A 14,718-nucleotide genomic window follows, 5' to 3' on the forward strand; every position below is an offset into this window, starting at 1 on the left:
TGGTTTCGCTTCTCAGCTCTGCCTCTGGCTTATAACTCTGGTTTACCCACCCCTGCTTTGGTGTTTGGCATCTGCTCTTCCCATATTGATCCTTTTCTCATTTCCTGGACTCCACGCATCCTGGACCCAGCTCTTACCAATAGGCCAAACTCTTGCCTTCACCACTAAACCTAACCACTCACAGCCCGGTTGGCAATAGTCCCTTTGCTTCCCTTATCAATTTTCTCCAATGCCTAGATTCTGAGTTATATTAATTACTGTCAACTTCTCCTTTCTCGCTTTATAGATACCTTCACTTCATCTTCGCTTCCCCTCTAAACCAGGTTGGTTTTTTAACCCCTACAGCCTTCTCTCTCAATTGTGGGGTTGTGCCTTTTTGGGCATCTAGTAAAGTCTTCTTAAACAGTTCCCAATTGTCATTCATAGTTTTCTGATTAAACTCTTCATCCCCAAAATGTCAAAATGAAATATTTCCATTTATTTGGAATTTTTTGTCTGTTTTTTACTAAATGAACAATGTGGTGAAACTGACAGAAATTCATGAAATGTCACTGTTGCCAAATCTGCATTTTTTGCTGGAAAAGTTGTGTTTGCCATGTTCAATAAAAGCCTGTGACACTGAGTGACCAGGAAGGAATGGAATTGGGACACAGCTTGGCCTTGGGGGCCTTAAGGACAGCTTCAGCTTTCTGTTGTGATTTATGGAAACTGCCTTTGTCAATGGTCTGGTTACAAGACACGAGTCACTGAAAAATTCCCCTTTCTCCTTGTTGCTGTGAACCCACACTCAGCCAGACTCCCACGTACCTTTAGCAGGTGTTCACATGCTCTCTCTCTAGTTCCCATAACTAGTCACTGTCCGGTTAACACTGAGAGCCAGGAATACCCTGTGATACCCGGTCCATGGCTCATTGCCAAATAGCAGCTGTGGCCCCTGCTCCAAACACTGGCCTGTTATGGTGAAGAAAACACTTGTGTGTGTGTGTGAATTGTGACGGTCTTCGGTCTCCATTTGCAGATAGTTCTGGGTGAGGCCAATCTGGCAGAAGAGCTTCTGAGGCAAATACAGCCTCTATCGTAGGCAAAGGCCACTGATCTGCGGGCAACACTGGACCGTTAGTGGTAACCATAGAATCACTCAGATACAGCCCCAGCCCCATTCCCTTTCCTGAGGGGCAGGCTGCGTGCTCCATTCACTCCAGTTAACCTTGGGTTTAACTCCAGAGTGTTGTCAAAGTGTGGCCCTTCTGCCTCGGCCTTTGGCTGAATCCCAAAAAGCACTGAGTGAGCTTTGCAAAATGTAGGACTCGCTCCCTCTTCAAGCACAATTTTGGCTTTCCTTTTTCCTTCCCTTTTGCTTTCAAGTTCCAGTCCCCTCCTGACAGATGCCAGCTGCGTTGTCCAAGAGTGCAGTGTATTTCTGTCTCGGGCTGGAGTTCAGATTGTATTTTATTTTTGAAGTCTGCAGGTGTTTTAGGCTTCCCAAGACAAGCTGAATTTCTCTCAGCCCTCATCTGTACCAAACAATGCAAGACCCCCGCCCTTCACATGTGCTATAGTTATTTTAACTTTCCTGTAGTAAAGGGAGCCAGGATTTCCCCCCAGTGTTTTTAGAAGCACTGAGGGTTTCTGCAACTTCACCTCTCTATGCCACTGCGGTCTCTGATAACCCTGCTATGAAATTACAAGCATGGCAGATCCTGTCTCGGGCTCATTTTAAGTCTTGCTCCTTCTACTTGAAAAGAAATAAAAATAAAACTTCATTTACTGTCTTCTCGCCTCAACAGATGTCGAGATGCTACCGTCAGGAGGAAGGAAACCAGGCTAATACTGGTATGCTTAGTCTGCAGGAATGAGTGCTCTGTCTGAGCGCAGCTCTGCCGAATGTTCGGCTGGAGTCTGTGACATGCTCTGATGCAGTGCCTGCAGGAGATGGGAGAGACACTGAGGAAGGTACAGCCTGGCTGTCCTAAGCCATGGATCTCAGATCCAGGCCATGCTCCTCCACCTGGCAGACTGCTGACAGTAGCCTACCCAGGACTCTCAAAGCCCAGCCACAGGGTGAGGCTCTGCCCTGAGGTCCAATTGGTGGATCGGCCCGCTGGCCCGGCTGAAGCCAGCAGCAGGAACAGGAAGGCTCTCCAAGCAACTGGGTTCCATCCTGGTCCAGCTCCAGCTCCCCCAGCTCGATTTCCTGGCATCCTGACTCGGCTTCACCCTGGCATCTGACTTGTGGTTCCTGACCTCCAGTTTGTCTCCTGCCTCTGACCTCCAGGTATCCTCACCCAGCTGCCTCTTGATGCCTGTTGTCAGGGTTCCTTCCCCACTCTGAACTCTAGGGTACAGATGTGGGGACCCACATGAAAGACCCCCTAAGCTTATTTCTACCAGCGTAGGTGAAAACTTCCCCAAGGCACAAATTCTTTGCCCTTGGAGGGTACTCTGCCACCACCAAGTGATTTAACAAAGAATCAGGGAAAGGACCACTTGGAGTTTCTATTCCCCAAAAATATCCCCCCAAGCCCTTACACCCCCTTTCCTGGGGAGGATTGAGAATAATATCCTAACCAATCGGTTACAAAGGGATCACAGATCCAAACCCCTAGGTCTTCGGACAATAGAGAAATCAGTCAAGTTCTTAAAAGAAGGATTTTATTTTAAAAAAAGGTAAAAATCACCTCTGTAAAATCAGGATGGAAAATAACTTTACAAGGTAAAAAAAGATTAAAAAATACAGCAGAACTTCCTCTAGGCTTAGTTTCAAAGTTACAAAAAACAGGAATAAACCTCCCTCCAGCAAAGGAAAAATTCACAAGCAGAACAAAAGATAATCTAACACGCCTTGCCTGGCTTTTACTTACAATTTTTGTAATATGAGAGACTTTTAGAATGGTTTATAGGAGAAGGAGTTTTCTGATGACCTGATGCTTCCCTGCTTCCCAAGAGAACACACACAAACAAAGCCTTCCCCCCACCCAAGATTTGAAAGTATCTTCTTTCCGCATTGGTCCTTTTGGTCAGGTGCCAATCAGGTTATTTGAGCTTCTTAACCCCTTACAGGTAAGGAGGAATTCTAGGCTACCCTTAGCTGTATGGTTATGATTTTGTTGGGGATTGGTCCTGCTTTGAGCAGGGGGTTGGACTAGATGACCTCCTGAGGTCCCTGCCAACCCTGATATTCTATGATTCTATGACACCTGTCTTGTGACTGTGGACTCTGGCTCTGGCTGCCCGCGACCCAGCCACGACAGTGGGGAAAGTGGGTCACCCTGGGCTCTGCTTGGCTCGGGAATTCAGCTGCAACAAGCAGTCTAGTGAGGTCTGTGGAGCATGTGAGGTCGCTGTTTGGGGCTCCTGCTTTGCTCTGGGTTTTCCACCCGGCAGGGGCTGGCATGCACCTGCCTGGCACCTGGCAGCAGAAGTGCTGGCTCTGCATGGCCAGCCCAGTGGCAGTTGCAGGGGTACCTGTGTGACTTGAATGGCTGCTGGTCAGAGCAGCCACAGATCTGCTTGGCTGAGGAAGCCTCCGTCCTGGGGCCCATTTCAGTCCCACTGAGCCTGAGTGGATTTGTGGGAGGGGAGTGTAGCCGGGGGATGCAATGACCGGGATCAAGAAGTTGCTACCTCTCTGTCGTTTTCTGGTTTGATCATTTTATTTCCTATAGTACCCCACCTCTGTCCCCTGTAGGAGACCTCCCATGTGCCTGGGAGGAGGGAAGGAGTTCCCTGGACAGGTGGGCAGGAGCTTAGGTGTGAAGTTCCTACAGCCTGGGGGTGAACAAGGGTCTAGGTGCAGGCTAGGAAGGGCCCCTGAGAGACTGAATCAGGGCTGGGTTGCTGCTGTCTGGCTGAGAGCTAGAGCTGGAAACCAGCACAAAGCAGATTGCCTTAATTTTCACCTCCGAGATGGTGGGTGTGAAAAACAACGGCCAGCCATGCTCCCTAGACAAAAGGTGAGGAAGGGACTTTGGCAGCGTGGAGTCGTGGTAGGTCAGACCGTCCTGAGGGGATTCATGTTGATTTGATACAAGTTTAATCCATTCATCCCGTTGTTGGGTCCATCTTTCTTCCAATAGGTCAGTTGTTCATCAGACACTGGCCCACGCCACTTCCATTAAGTCTGTTATTCTGGCTCTTTAAAGGGCAAGTCTTTTTGATCAGATACACTCGTTGGGTGCAGCTGCAACTCTGGGGTCTGTCAGCAGCCAGGATCAAAGCTGGGAGCTCTGAAGCTTAGTTTTGTGTGAGCCTCTACGGCAGGAGCTAAAAGCCGCATGACCCTTAGCCAGCCCCATTAGTCTGTAGCTGGGCGAGGTGCCCCTGGAGTGCCGCTCCACGCAGGCCTGGGTTCCACAGCCATAAACCTTCTAACCACGTCTGTCTCTGGTGAACTTCAGACACAGGCCAATGTTCCTAGCCCCGAGCCACAGGGACCTGGGGGAGGTGGGACCTGAGATAACTGTGGCATCAATTGGCTAACTTCAGAGCGATATTTGTACCTGAGTTTTTTAAAGGGAAAAACAAACAAGCTTTTATTGTCAGAACACATAGGCTTCTATTTAGTACTTCTCAGTACCCCTTCTAATAATGAAAGGAGGAACCACTGGTGATATAATTACAACATCAGTTATTAACATTAAAACCCATCCCCCTCTCCCCCCATGGAAACCCTTGGGCATCTCCCACGCTCTCTGTGATCAAAGTCCGTGGACATGGTGTGTCTTGCTGTTCTGGAAGAGGAGCAGGTTTTCAAACTGCCTGGTTGGCTTTTGTATTGTCTTGCTGGTTCCCAGTGGAAAGATTTAACATGCTGGGACCGACGTTCCCTGTTAGCTGCGGGGCTGTGCAGCCGTCTGGTAACCGCTGCACGTCTCACATGGGAGCGTGGCCAGCACCCAGGTCCTACTCTGTGCGCCTGAACCCGTGGTGGCTCCTCTCGGTGCCGGGGGCCGAGGTGGATGTGAGGTTCGACAGCAGGGAGGGGTAAGAAACAGGGTGAGGTTAGCAGGAGCTCCTGGGAGGTGCTAGGGGGCTGAGGTGGTGGGTGGCCAGTGTTTCTGGGTCTCCAAGGTGGTGACCCTGGAGGAGGCCTCCCTGCCTCTATGGCCAGGAGATAGCCCCGTAGGTTCAACTGGCACCTTAGGTTATCCTGGTGCCAGTCTGCATGGGGAGCAGCCCTGATGGGAGAACAAAGGAACATTCTGTGCTGGGCAGGGGAGCCCTGCCCGTCTCCTGAACTGCCCCTGGGAGTTGGGTCTATTTACAGCACTGAGGCTAGGATGTGAATGGTCTCTCCCACCTGCCTGTCTGAGGACACGGTCCTTCGGCATGAGCCATGCCTGGGACAAGAGTGCACAGGGCCAAGCAGCGGATGCGCCTTTAGCCCCTGTGTCCAGGCCGCGGTGCACCCAGCATGCTACCAGGTAGTCTGTGGGAGGGCTGGGGTCCCACAGCTTTCCAGGCGCTCCACGGGGGTAGCTGCACCCTCCTCCACCTGAGCCTTGTCCTCTGTGTCTCCCATCTGCTCTTGGTGGGCCCGCAGCGACACGGGGCTGCGGTCACACGTGGGCCCGCAGCGACACGGGGCTGCGGTCACACGTGGGCCCGCAGCGACACGGGGCTGCGGTCACACGTGGGCCCGCAGCGACACGGGGCTGCGGTCACTCGTGGGCCCGCAGCGACACGGGGCTGCGGTCACACGTGGGCCCGCAGCGACACGGGGCTGCGGTCACACGTGGGCCCGCAGCGACACGGGGCTGCGGTCACACGTGGGCCCCCAGTGACACGGGGCTGCGGTCACACGTGGGCCCCCAGCGACACAGGGCTGCGGTCACACGTGGGCCCCCAGCGACACGGGGCTGCGGTCACACGTGGGCCCCCAGCGACACGGGGCTGCGGTCACACGTGGGCCCCCAGCGACACGGGGCTGCGGTCACACGTGGGCCCCCAGCGACACGGGCTGCGGTCACACGTGGGCCCGCAGCGACACGGGGCTGCGGTCACACGTGGGCCCGCAGCGACACGGGGCTGCGGTCACACGTGGGCCCCCAGCGACACGGGGCTGCGGTCACACGTGGGCCCGCAGTGACATGGTGCCACAGCCATTCTGGCTCACGCTGCAAGCCATAGGCAGTAACTTGAGCCCCAGGGCTGCTCTATATTACACATGGGGCAGTTCTGGCCCCTGGAGCAGCCCAGATCAGGAGGGTGCAAAGGCCCTTGGTCCCTTCCCCTAGGCTCCAGAAGGCACCGCACAAGGATCCAGCCAGGGGTGTAACAGCTTCCTCTGCAAGACGGCACAATCTAGCCCACCTCTGCAGCCTGCGTTTCCCATGGCAGGCGCCTTGTTACAGCCCCTAACTAGTTCCTCTCACTGTGGGGTGTCCTCTGCCTGGTCTAAAGGCTGCTGTTAACGTCACGCAGGGTAGCACCAGGCCCGTCGGGGGTACTGACACGGAGCTGACAGTGACCCGCTTTTCAGGTTGCAGCACTTTCCATTGCAAAGGATTCCTGCAGCCTTTTATGAAGACACTCTAATGCCTCTGTGGGTTGCAATGGGCGCTTGGCATTGGGCGGGGCGGATGCCTGGGGCGCAAAGTGCCTCCTACAGGTTCCATGGAAATCCACTCAGGCGGGGCTGAGGGCTGAGCTGTTGAAAATCACCATTTCTCCTGCATTGCTCAGCTGACTCTAGAGCCCCATCCGGGGTCCCATTGTGCCGGACGTTGCCCAGACACAGGGCGGGGCAGGCCTGCCCCATGGGCTCCCCGTGTACATGGCTGGGGCAGGCACAGCAGGGGAGGGGCACAGAGGTGCAATGACTAGCCCACAATCACGCAGCGGGACAGGAATAGAACCCACGTCTCTGGAGTCTCATGCCAGTGCCCTGCTGAGACACTTCTCAGTGTTAACTGAGGTGTCTGTGAGGAGTCACCCCGACCTGCTCACAGCCGGAGGGAGCCTTGCCTGTGCCCACCCGGGGAGGGGACGGATGTTCTCCCAAAGGCAGGCCCCGCTCAGCCCCGCTGCAGGCCAGCAAGGCACACAGCCCACTTCTGGACCCCCGCCGTGCACGTTGACCCGCTGGCTCCGTGGAAGCAGGACAACCCAGGTCCTTGGCTTCCCATCTCCGTAGCACAAGGTACCTGGAGGTCTCTGTGGTAAAACTAAAGTGAAGTTTATTTCACAAAGCTTGAATTGAAGGTTCAAATAAAAGCAAATCAAAGGATTTGGAAACAGGTTTTAGAGAAAAGAGGAACATGCAATCCAGAGGCTGTCCTTATTAGCAAAGGGGTATTCTCACCCCCTCGGCTGTCCATACAGCGCTTGTCCAGGGCAGGCAGCTGGGACTCACCTGGCAGACTATCTGCCCCTTAATGGATCCCATCTTGTGCCCCTTTTAATTCTCCGATACGGTCTCAGGCTTCTGTTCCTAGTTAGGGCTTTCATTAACTTCAGCTCAGTCCCGATGGCTCCTGTGCAGCGTCTTTCCCTGGAGTTCTTTGCCGGTGCTCGTCCTGCAGCTGGTCTGGGCTGTACACCCGGGCTGGGCTGGGGCGGCGGATGTCGCTTGTTCTCAGTGTGGACTGAGTCAGCTCTGAGACCCACCCGCCGCAGGTGACATGTTTCACCTCCGATAGGTTTGGACCCAATAGTGCATAACTCTAAAAATGCTTCTCATGCAAACATTTCCCAGTACTCCTGCTAACTGGCTGGTGCTTCGAGACCCCACGCCATCTATCACGGAGTCTCCAGCGATGCTCTGGACCTGCTCCCCATGAAGCGAGGCAGGACTCTGGGGAAGTCTCTCTGGGAGCAGCCTGTCTGCAGGACACACAGCTCACCCGGCTCCACCTTCCTGGGTCTGACCTCGGAGCCTTCAGCCTCCTCTGCCCCTCCGTGCGCTTCCCACAGTGAGTCCGCTCAGGTGGGGTCCTGGGGAAGCCAGAGGGTCCTGCCCCCCAACTCCGCAGTCAGACGGGACTCTCAGCCAGCCAGTAAAACAGAGGTTTATTAGACGACAGGAATGTGGTCTAAAACAGAGCTTGTAGGTGCAGAGAACCGCAGCCCTCAGCTGGGTCCATTCTGGGGGGCAGTGAGCCAGACAGCCACGCCTGCACTTCACTCCATGTCCCCAGCCAGCCCCAAACTGAAAAACCCTCCAGCCCCTCCTCCTCTGGGCTTTGTCCCTTTCCCGGGCCAGGAGGTCACCTGATTCCTTTGTTCTCCAGCCCTTTAGCTCTCACCTTGCAGGGGGGAAGGGCCCAGGCCATCAGTTGCCAGGAAACAGAGTGTCGGCCATTCTCTGTGCCCAGACCCCTGCACCCCTAGATCCTCTAGGGCTCTGCAGTGATCATACACCCTTATCCCACCACCTAGATATTTAAGAACTGCCTAGGGGAAACTGAGGCACCCCCACACTATTCAGAGGAAACATTAAGAACAGACCCACTTCATCACATCTCTCCCCCCTTCGAGATCGAACTGAGCGGGGTCACTTTAGCTGGTGACCTGGGGAAGTTAGAGGCCACCAGCGTTCCCATGGATGCCCCAGCATCTCTCCCATTCCTTGGTAGGGGTTACAGCAGGCCCTTCCAGTTTCACGCCCTCCCTTAGGTCGGGGGTGGTCGATAGCACTCGCAGGCTGCATGTGGGAAGGTTTATGCGGCCCGTGCCCTTTGGCCACCCCCAAAACCCCAGGGGGTCAAACTGGGATTGGGTCTTCTCCCCAACAAGCTGGCCAAACACAGCCACTTGGTTATAGGACTGTTTAACTTTCTTAACAGCTTTCACTCCATCTGAGACCTTCTCAAAGCTATCCACACTGGATCTTTCAACAGGACAGTCAGTGGATCCATTCACAACAGAAAATTTTTCGCTGTTAGGACCTGAAACTTTCTTGATTAAATCACTTTCACATCCTTCAGTGGCAGTAAACTGCTTGCAAAGACTCCATGAGGATTCTTTTCCCTAGGGCTTTTCTATGCAATAATTCACCCCGCACAGAAATTCTGCTCTTACCCTCTTTACCTAGGGCTTGCTCTAGAGGAACACTTTCCTGAGCAATAACAGACTCTTTCTGGGTCTCCCTTACATCCAGAATTACCTCTGGCCCTTCCGGCAGATTCCTACACAATCCCCTTTCAGGCAAACTGACAGACTTCCTAGATAAAAGGTCAGAAGCATACTCCTTCCCTTTGCCACACACAAGTTCAGGAATCTTTTCCTTCTTGCTACAGGTTTCCACACCCTCAGTAGGTAACACAGTCACATCACCTTCATGCTCTCCTTGTGCCCTGGCTGGGATCTCACCCTGATTAGACAGAGTTGCTGCACCCTTTCCCAACAACACACTAGCAACAGGCAAAATACAAGCACCAGAATGTCTGGTCTCTGGGATTTTACATAGACACTAACTGGATGCGACCTAGTTACAGGGCCATTCTCCCGAGCAGACACAAACTTAGGACCCTTCCCTTCCTGGGCGTTAGCTGAATCCAGAACCAGCTCTGAGACAACTGCACGACCCTCAACCATCACTGGCTGAAAGGCCCCTTCTGTCTGCTCCACAGACAAAGAAGAGTCGGACACACTTTCTCCTTTCCCAGACACACAGCTTGGGATCTCTTTCCCCTGGTCCCAGCACACAAGGCTGGTCACAGACAACTGCTTGGAGATCAGGGTAGCTCCCTCCATAGGCAAGTCAATACCCCTGACAGACAGAGGCACATTTCCTTCACTGTCTCACTTCTCCACCGAGCTAACAGGTAAGGTCCAGGGACACTCATCTTTCACTCTCCTCGCCTTCCCACCCTGCTGACTAGACACAGCCATCAGCTCACAAGGCTGCCTAGGCTCATCCAGACTTTTCTTACCAAGCACCTTGCCACTTCCCACAGATCCCCTGCCCTGCCTGTGTCTCCCCCACTCAGCTGGGGTCTCAGCTCCCACTGTGCTCAGCGCTGCCCTTGCTGTCCCAGTGGGGGTAGGCAGCGAGCTCGCTGCATTCCTCACTGCATCAGAGCCAGCGTGAGCCCCCTCTCCACCGATTGGTTCCCTGGATTCAAATTCAAACCCTTGGCAGTTACTGGAGCAGGGCCTGGATCCTGTCCCAAAGAGACACAGTCGCCCCACAACAGGGTCTTGCAGCTGGTGTCCTGGAGCACCCCAACAGCCAGCCAGCCCGACCCCTCCTGGGTCTGCACAGGGATCTGGGCCGTAGGCAGGGCGAGGGGCTTCATCCTTGGGACCCTCACCCAGCTCACACAGCCCCTCAGCATCTGAGGCTGCACCACCCGGGGCCTGACACCAGTTCTCTCTGTCCCAGGATCTCGCCACCCCAGGAGTGTCTCCCCATTGACCATCACCTTCCGCTCCCACTGGGGGTCCGAGGGGCCTGGCCCCAGGAAACTCCACCCAGACATATAGGTTGGGGTCAGGCGTGGGAGCCTGTCCACCTCCCCACCCATCTGGCTGACGGAGTCTGTGGCCTTGGGACCCAGCAAGGGAGCTAGACACCGGGGCTTTTCCGCAGGGTCCCCCTAGTTCAAATCACCAGCCTGCTCAAAGGCAGTGAGGTGGCATCCATATCCCCCCGCTCCTTAACCAGGGGCAGCAATTTAGTTTCGAGGTTCCCTGTGGAACTGGCCCCCCGGGGTCTATCCCCACTCACCCCTGGGAGGTCCCCTAGACCTCTCCGCTCCCCCACCGCCAGTTCATGCTGCTGCTGCCTCTGCAGCTCTTTCTCCGGCTCTCGCTGTCTCTCACAGTCCTCTTGTTCTCTCGGACTCAGCTCCAATCCCATCCATCTCCGATCCCTGGATGGGGAACCCTATTGTGAAGACCCTCGTCTGGTCGGGGACAGGAGTCTTGGGGATGCCTGGCTTCCACTCCAGCTGCTCCCAGATCCTGCCATAGCCCCATTTGGGGTCAGGGATCTGTTCCTTAGAGCGGTCATCCTCCTCCAGCTGCACGATTAACTGTGCTTTGGTGAACTTTCCAATGCGCAACCCTCTCTTTCTGCACAGGGTTACAATGTCCTTCTTCAGGAGACGGTGACAGGCCGTGACTCCGCTCTTCCCAAGTTGTTTTGGACTCACAGGCCTGTGTGCTCTCAGCTCCCCACGGTTTCCAGGGAGAATCCCTAGTGTGCCAGCCCTTCTCGAGGTCACCACCTCTTTGCCAGGGTCGAGCTGCAGACTCCTCCAGCCCTGGGACCGCTCACTGCAATCGGACCCAGTTACTGCAAAAGTCCTTCTCTCTTCCAGGGCCAAGCCGCTGGCTCCTCCGTCCCTGAGACTGCTCATCGCAGTCCCCAGGGGGACCCCATTACTGCACAGTCCTTCTCGCTGGTCACACACTCCCAGGGGTTAATCGCCCCCCGAAACCGCTCCTCTCTGAGCCTTCAGCAGGCCTGGTCCTTGTCAATCCCCCTTCGTTTTACTGCTCCCCAGTCACTTACTGCAGGAAGCGCCATCCACGGGGGTGCAGTACATCCCACCGCTGCCACCAGTTGTCACGGAGTCCCCGAGCGATGCTCTGGAACTGCTCCCCATGAAGCCAGTCAGGACTCTGGGGCAGTCGCCTTCCTGTGAGCAGCCTGTCTGCAGGGCACACAGCTCACACAGCTTCCACCTTCCTGGATCTGACCTCGGAGCATACAGCATCCTCTGCCCCTCCGTGTGCTTCCCACAGCGAATCCGCTCAGACGGGGCTCCTGGGGAAGCCAGAGGATCCTCCCCCCCAACTTCACAGTCAGATGTGACTCTCAGCCAGCCAGTAAAACAGAAGGTTTATTAGATGACAGGAACATGGTCTAAAACAGAGCTTGTAGGTGCGGAGAACGGGACCCCTCAGCTGGGTCCATTTTGGGGGGCAGTGAGCCAGACAACCACGTCTGCCCTTCACTCCATGTCCCCAGCCAGCCCCAAACTGAAAAACCCTCCAGCCCCTCCTCCTCTGGGCTTTGTCCCTTTCCCGGGCCAGGAGGTCACTGGATTCCTTTGTTCTCCAGCCCTTTAGCTCTCACCTTGCAGGGGGGAAGGGCCCAGGCCATCAGTTGCCAGGAAACAGGGTGTCGGCCATTCTCTGTGTCCAGACCCCTGCACACACCTGCCCTCTAGGGCTCTGCAATGATCATACACCCTTAGCCCACCGCCTAGATACTTAAGAACTGCCTAGGGGAAACTGAGGCACCCCCACACTATTCAGAGGAAACATTAAGAACAGTTCCACTTCATCACACCATCAAACACAGGTGTGACATACCTGCCTGGGCATGTCTGGGTCACACCTAGCTGCAAGGCCAGACTGCCTCCCTTGTGTCCATGGGCACTCGGCCCTTCCCAGTTACCAGGGCTTCTCCTCGCTTTGCTTTTCACTCCCTGTGCCAACAATTAACAAAGATATTCATGACTATCAGCCTGTATGATCGCTGGGAACACAGGGATTTCTGTCCCAGATCAGACTGACATCACACCCAGCTGATCTTGGGCAGAAATCCCTGTGTTCCTAGCCCCACATGGAAATGAGCAGAGTCAGGGATATTGTGTCTGAGCCCGGAACAGAGGCTGCAGCCAAGAAGGTCGGGATAAAGGCTTCTTGAAGCAGGCAGGCAAAGATCTGAATATCTGCGGGATAAATGAGACCAGGTCAGTGAGCAGCCTCTGGGGGCTAGAGACTGGTGACTGTGTTTGCTCTGAGTTAACATCATTATACCATGACGTGAAATCTTTGTTCTGTTCAGTCATCCAGCCCAGTGCTTAGTGCAGGAATCAGGCCTAGGAATCAGGACTCCGGGGCTCTGTTCTGGACGCTCCCCCCGTCTCCGCGTGACTCCTGGGGAGGTCCTAAGCATGGCCCCGTGAACTCTGTGGGCACAGCAGTAGTGGTGCCCTGGCTTGGCCTTTAGCAACATTCAGGTTCTGGCTATCGCCGCTCTGATGATCGCTGAAAATCGGAGCCAAGCGTAAGAGGTGCATGTGAGCCTGCAGCGAGCCGCAGCCACTGGTTTGGAGAAGTTTCAGAGCAGCAGCCGTGTTAGTCTGTATTCGCAAAAAGAAAAGGAGGACTTGTGGCACCTTAGAGACTAACCAATTTATTTGAGCATGAGCTTTCGTGAGCTAAAGTGAGCTGTAGCTCATGAAAGCTCATCCTCAAATAAATTGGTTAGTCTCTAAGGTGCCACAAGTCCTCCTTTTCTGGTTTGGAGAAGGGAGAACGGCCCCTTCCTCTCCCCAGAGGCCTGTGCAATCCGGCATTTTTCCAAGTTACCATAGAATTCTGGGGTTTTGTTGCATCCAAATGGAGAGCGTTTTATTTCCTGTCTCCCAGACCCCCCCTCCCCCCCCGCTCTCCGGCTTTCCCCACAGCGGGGAGTTACCTGATTACAGTGCATGTGCCCTGGCAGCAGGGAGGCAGGGCTCAGTCCAGCTAAGCTGCCGAGAGACTAGAGCAGCAGCCGAAGCCCAGGGAGCTAAGATGAGCTCTTCATCGTTTCATAGCTTCCAAGGCCATGAGGGACCATTGCGACCATCAGCTCTGACCCCCTGTAGAGCACAGGCCAGAGACTGGCCCCAAATAATCCCTAGAGCAGAGCTTCTAGAGAAACAGCCAGTCTGGATTCAAACATTGCCAGTGATGGAGACTCCACCACAACCCTTGGGAAATTGCTCCAGTGGTGAATTACCCTCCCTGTCAAACACTTACTCCTTATTTCCTGTCTGAATGTGGCTAGTTTCCACTTCCAGCCGTTGGATCCTGGTATACTTTCTCTGCTAGACCCAAGAGCCCATTATTAACTATTTGTTCCCCTGTAGATACTTCTCAACTGTGACCGAGTCTCCCCTTTACCTCTTCATTAAGCTTGTAGAGTCTGTCACCGTAAGGCATTTTTACTAATCCTTTAATCATTCTCATGGCTCTTCTCTGAGCCCTCTCCAATTTATCAGCAGCCTTTTGGAGTTGTGGGCACCAGAACTGGACCCAGGATTCCAGCAGCAGTTGCCCCAGTGCCAAATGTGGAGGTAAAATAATGTTTCTCCTCCCACTTGAGATTCTCCTGTTTATGCATCCCAGGATGGCATTAGCTCTTTGGCCACAGCATCGTACTGGGAGCTCACATTCAGCTGATTACCCACCACGAACCCCAAATCTTTTTCAGAGTCACTGCTTCCCAAGACAGAGACGCCCATCCTGTAAGTATGGCCTACAGCCGTGGTTCTCCACGGGGGTACACGTACTCCTGGGGGCAGCAGAGGTCTTCCAGAGGGTACATCAACTCATTTAGAGATTTGCCTCGTTTTACAACAGGCTACATAAAAAGCACTAGCAAAGTCAGTACGGTAAAAGCTTTTTTATCTGGCATGTTGGGGAAATGGGGGGTGCGGCTAAGTGAAAAATTCCAAACTCCCTCCCAGAGCCTGTGCCCCGCAGGAGGGAGGGAGTTTGGGTGCAGGGCTGGGGGTTGGGGTATGGCAGGGGGTGCGGGCTCTAGGAGGCAGTTTGGGTGCAGGAGGGGGCTCAGAGCAGGGGGTTGGGGCACGGGAGGGGGCTTGGGGTGCTAGATCCGGGGGATGCTCACCTCGGGTGGCTCCCCGCAAGGAGTGACCTGTCCATACTGCTCCTAGGCGGAGGCATGGCAGGTGGCTCTGCATGCTGGCCCCGCCCCACCCTGTCCCGCCCCGCCCTGAGTACTAGCTCCGCAGCTTCCATTGGCTG

The 14,718-nt window shown here is 54.6% G+C and overlaps 1 protein-coding gene across 1 annotated transcript in view; it reads left to right on the top strand.

Moving 5' to 3' along the window:
* The first annotated feature begins 4,818 nt into the window (after positions 1-4,818).
* DCAKD (dephospho-CoA kinase domain containing) overlaps positions 4,819-14,718 on the top strand; it is a 135,066-nt gene continuing 125,166 nt past the window's right edge. The window contains exon 1 of the mRNA XM_084615687.1: positions 4,819-4,822. The gene's annotated coding sequence lies outside the window, so the exon portion shown is untranslated. The remainder of the gene's footprint in view (positions 4,823-14,718) is intronic.

The sequence above is a fragment of the Lepidochelys olivacea genome, assembly GCF_965140295.1.
Source record: "Lepidochelys olivacea isolate rLepOli2 genome assembly, chromosome: 27".
In the NCBI taxonomy this organism is placed as follows: domain Eukaryota; kingdom Metazoa; phylum Chordata; order Testudines; family Cheloniidae; genus Lepidochelys; species Lepidochelys olivacea.